Genomic DNA, 7091 nt, shown 5'->3' with positions numbered 1-7091 from the left:
AGATTATGGATGCCATGAAGTACCCTATTGGATTTAAGTTCTGAGTGAGAAAACAGCTGTTTTCCATTATCCACCTAAGTATAAAATTTCCTGGGACTTATTTTCTTTGCATTTTAATGTAAATGACAAAAGTGCCCATTTTTTGACTTTATAAGGGGACTCTTAGTATTACATAATTAAATAGTTGTCAAAATTCACTGAGCTGAATAGAGAACATAATTTATATTAAAGTAGTAATTTCTTGCCATTAATACATGGATGTATTTTATTAGTAAATACTGAAAAGGAAAAAAAATACAGTATTTCTACAGAAGATTCATCCTGACAATAGTCACTTTACAGTAGGCTGGTTCTACTTCCCTACTTTCAACCACATGCTATTGTTGAATGTGATATTGTTTTAGATCTACTCAAGAGCTATGGGCCTCATCTTGGATTCCATTAAAAAACACCAAAGTTCATACTGATATTACAACTTTTTAAAGATCAAAAATTATTTATTATATGATACCAAAACACTAAATCAAGTCCATAACAAATAAGGACTTTAATATTATTTTAAGCAGTTGTGCAAGAAGGTTCTAATTCAACAAAGAGGGACACCTCTTATACTTTAACAACTTGTTTGAATTTTCTCTTTATTGTCAAGAAAAGTTTCCAATTGAACTCTTCATTATGTGTCCCCTGCATCTAGGAATACATAGGATTCCACTTTGTTTTTAGATTGTTGGAGCAAGTTTCAAGACTTGCACATATAGTGAATAGAAGCCACTGGTTGATGTATGCTCCTGCACATGCTCACTGTTCTGGCAGGAGCAGACATAAGGACATGGACACTACTCAAGGACAAAATATTTGGGAGCAACCCTAGGACCTTGAAGCCAACAAGGACAGATGGCACTTTCTGATAGACTTGAAGTTCATGCAACACTGCCATTGCAGCACCAGTGGCATCACTCTGTGCACCTCACATCCCTGTGGAAACCTTGGCAACAGTCCTCCAGGCACAAGACCAGAAGATCCAGTGGGTTCATTCCAAGCTGTGATTGGTCCATTGCAACCATTGTGAGTGGTCTCTGTAGTCCATTACATTGCTGAGAGTTCCTAGTGACCTGCTGGACTGAGTGCTACATTGACAGTTTCCTTTAGGTTATTGCTCTGGGGTTTTTATTTTCTTAGCTAAGTTTAGGTAGATTTACTCCTTGGCATCTTCACAGAAAGATGGAAGAACATAATGAATTATCCTCAAGCTCTTCAGAGAAGGAGATTTTCACTGAACAAGACAGTTTGAAGGTGATAATTAGCTATGGCAGGAGAAGATTTTCCCTGAACAATATACCATGAAGGAGGAAATCATTGACTATGGAAGCTATGGCTATGTAAATTTGGCCTAGCACCACCTCGTAGTCAATAAGGTTGTAGTGAAAATAATCCTGAAGATGAGATTTCAACAATTGTTAAATCAAAAATGAGATGGACAGGAAGGGAACGTGGCTCAGTGGTAGATGTTTGCCTTACATAAATGAGGCCCTGGGTTCGATTCCTCAGCACCACATAAACAGAAAGAGCTGGAAGTGGTGCTGTGGCTCAAGTGGTAGAGCAGTAGACATAAGCTGAAGAGTTCAGTGACAGTGCCCAGGCCCAGAGATCAAGCCCCAGGACCCACAAAAAATGTTTAAATGAGATGGACATTATTAAGATTTTCCATCACCCACACATGATCAGGTTATATCAGGTGAGGGAAATGGATGAGCACAAATACTTGGTAGTGGAACTGGCCATCCAGAGACCTCCTTAGACAAATGTGAAAATCATACCGCCTATTCAAGAATGAAGTCAGGAGTTTATTCAAACAGATTGTGAGGACTGTGCATTACTTTAATGAAACTGAAAATGACTGAAACATTAAATCCAATAACATCGTGTTGGATGACAAAGGCAATGTGAAGTTCAATGACTTTGGCATGAGCATAAGGATTTCCCAAGGGTAGTTGCTGAAGGACGTATTTGGTACCTTAATTTTGTCCCTATAAAATAGTGCTTCCATGAAAATTACAATGGCTGCAAAGTAGATAGCTGGTGCTTGGGAGTCCTCATTTGTATTCTACAGGGATGACAAATATCCCATTTGAAAGTATGAATTTTAACCAGATAGAGGTAATTGTCATGGAGGCCACGTACATTTCTCCATTCATCTGTCCCCAAAAGAACAAAATATCATCTTGAAATGGTAAACTGCAGAGCCAAAGCAGAGGCATAATATAGAACAAACAATGGAGATCAGCTCAACCAAATTGAGGGATATATCCTATGTCCTGATAAGCCCCTATGTAATGAGCTAAACCCTATTATTCTTGCACTCTTGTGTGACATGAGGTACAGCCTGCCTGATACACACAAATCAATATTGGACAGGACATTCGATGAAATCATGGTCATCTATGTTTTGATTTTAAAAAGTCTTAAAATAGAATGACAGCAGTGAAATTAAATCAGTGCCTTCAATTGTTGCAGTGTGCCCAACTCCTGCAGATAAATAGTATGTATATATCTCACAAATATATTACATATGAAATATATGTCTAAAACTTATTTTATACAAAATTAGGGGACAGTGTTATTAGATTTATCCTTGAAAAAAAGATTAACAAAAAATTAAAGATTGCTCACTTTGGCAGCACATATACAAAAATTGGAACAATACAGAGATTAGCATGCCCGTTGTGCAAGGATGACTCGAATATTTGTGAAGCATTCCTGATTTTAAAAAATAAATAAATAAAGACAAATAGATATCCCAGTTTGAAGTGTGAAAGTAAGTGGAAGGCCCATAAATTCAAATCCTAGTACTGGCCCATAATCATAAATTGAATTAATTTTTGTATGTCTTTTATTATAAAAAAATGCTGTGCAGAGGGGTTACAATTAAATGAGTAAGGTAATTTCCTATCAAGTATATTTCCTATCAAGCATTGTTGCCTCCTCCTTTGTTTTTCCCCTACCATTCCTTCTCTCCCACCTCCATGAGTATTCTCCCCACCTCCGAAGTTCTAATGTTTGTTTTCAACGTAGGGTCTTGTACATTGCATTTTTACCATAGGGCAACCTGTATCCCTATTTAAGCATTTTGTGTTTTCCCTTACCCTCTCCAAATTAGAAAAATGTATATACAAGATGCAGGATACCAGAATCAAATGCAGTGAAAACAGGAGTTATACCATGGGGGAGGTACATACAAAGCAACAAAGAAATCAATTTATAAATATGTTGGAAACTATCACAAGAAAGAAAAAAATTATCTTGGGGTTCATTTCGCCTAACATCAACTTGTCTAAAAATTTCTGCTTTTCTCAGACATATACTAGTTATTGCAAATAAGAGAAACCATGGGATCTATGTTTCTTTGGGTATGGCTTATTTCACTTAATATAATTTGTTCCAAGTCTTTCCATTTCCTAACAAATGGGACAAAGAAATTCTATGGAGGCATGGAATTGTGTATATATACCACGTTTCCTTGATCCATTCATCAACTGAAGGGTATCTGGGTTGGTTCCATATCATAGTTATGGTAAATAATGCTGCAATAAACATAGTCTTGCTGGTAGCATTAGTATGATCTTGTTTGTGAACATTTGGGTAAATGCCCAAAAGTGGTAGTTCTGGGTCATAGGGCAGCTCTATGTGGAGTCTTCTGAGAACCTCCATAAACTTTCCAAAGTGGTTGAACACGTTTACACTCCCACAACAATACGGTAAGTTTTCCTTCTATCCACATCCCCTCCAGCATCTGTTGTTATTAGAATTCTTGATTATAGCCATTCTAACTGTGGTGAGATGGTATTTCTGTTCTTTTTATTTGCATTTCTTTTATGGCTAGGGAGGTTGAGCATTTCTTCATGTGTCTATTGGCCATCCTTCTTTTCTCTTCAGAGAAGTTTCTTTTTGAGTCTTTAGCCCACTTATTTATGGAGAAGTGGTTTCTTTGAGGATTTGTTGTTGGGAGATTTAATTTTTTGAGTTACAGGTATATTTTAGATATGAGACCCTTGTCTGTTTAATGGCTAGTGAAGATCTTTTCCCAATCCATAGGCTTTCGATTTATCTTGTTAACTATGTCCTTTGCCATGTAGAAGCTCTGCAATTTCATGCAATCCCATTTGTCCAACCTTTCTTTGATTTGTTGTGTTTCTGGGTCTCCATTAAAAAAAAATTCGGCCTGTGCCACGGAGACCTAGGGTTTCTCCTATTCCATCCTATTCCATCAGAGTGTCTGCTTTGACTCAGAGGGCTTTGATCCATTTGGAGTTGATTCTGGTGCAGATCGATATATAAGGATCTAGCTTAAGTTTTCTACAAGTGATTAACCAATTTTGCCAGCACAATTTACTTAAGAGGCTTTCTTCCATTCTATTTTTTTAGCTCCCTTATCGAAGATTAGGTAGCTATATGTCTGTACATTCATTTCTGCCTTTTCAACTCTATTCCATTGTTCCTGATGTCCGTTCTTGTGCCAGTACCAAGCTGTTTTAATTACGATGGCTTTGTAGTAGAGTTTGAAATTTGGTATTGATATTCCTTCATCACTGTTATTTATGTTAAGGATATTTTTTTCTATTCTGGGTTTTTTATTGTTCTATATGAATTTTTGGATAGCCTGTTTTAATTCGTTGAAGAAAGGGGTTGGAATATTGATAGGTATTGCATTAAATTGGTAGAAACCCTTGGAAAGTATTGCCATTTTCACGATGTTGATCTTTCCAATCCAGGAACATGGGAGGTTTTACCACTTTGTAAGTTCTGTTTTGATTTTCCTTTTCAGGTTTTTAAAGTTTTCATTATAGAGGTCCTTCCCTTCTTTGGTTAAATTAATTCCTAGGTATTTTTTGGGGGGTGCTGTTATGAATGAGGTTGCTTTCCTGATTTCAACCACGCTTTTCTCATTATTGGCATACAGAAAAGCCATTGATTTTTGACGGTTATTTTTATACCCTGCTCCTTTGCCAAATTTTAAATCAGCTTGAGTAATTTTGGTGATTTGCTTTTCTTTTATAGCTAGAAATATTGAGCATTTCTTCATGTGTCTATTGGCCATCTTCTTTCCTCTTCAGAGAAGTTTCTCTTTAAGTCTTTAGCCCACTTATTTAATGCGCAGTTGTTTCTTTGAGGATTTGTTGTTGGAGGATTTATTTTTGTGAGTTCCAAGCACATTTTAGATATGAGATCCTTGTCTGTTGTATTGCTAATCTTCTCCTAATCGGTGGGCTTTCTATGGATTTTGCTAGTTATGTCCTTTGCCTTGCACAAGCTCTGCAGTTTCATGAAATCCCATTTGTGCAACCTTTCTATGATTTGTTGTGTTTCTGGGTCTCTATTAAGGAAATTTTGACCTGTGCCAAGGAGACCTAGTGTTTCTCCTATTCTTTCCAGTACTGTTTTCAGGGTGTCTGCTTTGACTCTGAGGTTGACAATTACTTTTGTAAACCGGAACTTGTTTGTTTTTTCCATCTTTTGTGTTCATAGGAGTGTCTGTGTTATGTGTAAACAAGCTGTTCTACAAGGTATCTTTCAGGGTGATAGAGTAGTTATTATATGGCTATATGTATTTTATAATGACATAGAGCTTTCTCGTGACTTACCTACATAAATATTTTAATGTTATTTAAGGGCCAAGAAGAATGCCAAACTTACATTTTTGTGCTTATCTCCATCCTATTTCTCCCTATTGTCTAGTGGTTTATATAACACTCAGCATAACTGAAACTGGCACATGGAACAGACATGGACTTGATGGATCTTGACTGTGAAATGGCGCCAAATACAGGAAATATCCGAATCAATGAGATGGAAGCAGTTGTCCAAGGTGCCTAGTTGTATTATCGTCCTTGGCTTCCAATGGTCTCACCTGCCTCTGTCAGAAGCCTGTTAATGGTCTGTCACCATCAAAGCTCATACTGAAGTTTAACTATCAATGTAGCAGTGTCAGGAAGTAGAACCTTTAAAAGATGTTTCAGTCATAAATGGATAAATATTATCTCATCAACTCTCAAGGGACTAACGTTATCACTGTTATCAGTTGTTAAAAGCAACCTATGCCCCTTACTCCCTGTCATTCTAGCACATACCATGATGCTGAGATCCTCTGTGATATGATGCACCTACAGGGCCTTGTCCCATGTGCTACCATGCTATATAGACTATCCAGCTACTACTATTAGGCTTGAAATAGACCTTATATTCCTCATGAAGTATACAGCTTAATTGATTTTAAACAATGACAAAATGGACTGAGATTTTATTCTTTTTGTCTTTTTCATGGAAGTGAGGATTAAACTGAGGGCCTTAAACTTACTAGGCACATAAATTGCCACTTGTGCCTACATGCACCCAACTCTTTTTCTTTCTTTTTCAGTTTGCTTTTAATATAGGATCTTGTGCTAACCTCACCCAAGTCATTCTCAGTACCCCATACTCCTATACCTCTACCTCTTGATATCTGGGATTACATGACTGTGACACCACAGTTTGCCCATTAGACCATACTACTCTTTAGGGGAAAGAGATACAGATTCCTGAGACGTTTATGTGGGTTTGTGTGTCTGCTTGTGTGCTTGTGTGTGTGTGTGTGTGTGTGTATCCACGTGAACTGTTCTTGATGATTTACTTAGTACTGAGGGTGAATTTTCCTTAAGAATCTGTATTCTTAATTCATTCCACTGAAAAAGAAATACTTCTCTGTGTACTAATGGCTCATAACTATAACTCTAGCTCTTCAGAATGCTGAGATTTTGGGATAACATTATTAATATTATCCCAGGTGTTATCCCAATGTTATCCCAATGTTATGCCAGGTGAGCCAGGAAAAGTCCATGACACTCTTATCTCCATTTCCTCACCAGAAAAGTCAGAAATGGGGCTGTGGTTTAAGTAATAGAGTAATATTCTTGAGGAAAAAAATAGGAATAGCACCTAGGCTCTTATCAATGCTCAGGACCCATACATAATATCCAGATAGCACTTGTGCTATTACAATGAGCTCTTGTGCTATTGCAAGTCACAATTAAGTCTGATGGATTGTCTCTACAGGCCAG

At 37.1% G+C, this 7091-nt stretch overlaps 1 non-coding gene across 1 annotated transcript; it reads left to right on the top strand.

Annotated features, from left to right (window-relative positions):
• The first annotated feature begins 2662 nt into the window (after positions 1-2662).
• Positions 2663-2766, top strand: LOC138835027 (U6 spliceosomal RNA). The gene has a single exon (XR_011374361.1). It is a non-coding gene; the product is annotated as a U6 spliceosomal RNA (small nuclear RNA).
• Positions 2767-7091: the final 4325 nt, after the last annotated feature.

The sequence above is a fragment of the Dipodomys merriami genome, unplaced genomic scaffold (genome assembly GCF_024711535.1).
Source record: "Dipodomys merriami isolate MVZ:Mamm:240054 unplaced genomic scaffold, mDipMer1.0.p SCAF_2224, whole genome shotgun sequence".
NCBI lineage: Eukaryota > Metazoa > Chordata > Mammalia > Rodentia > Heteromyidae > Dipodomys > Dipodomys merriami.
The sequence above is the reverse complement of the archived record's forward strand: the minus strand, read 5'-3'. Positions and strand labels throughout refer to the sequence as shown.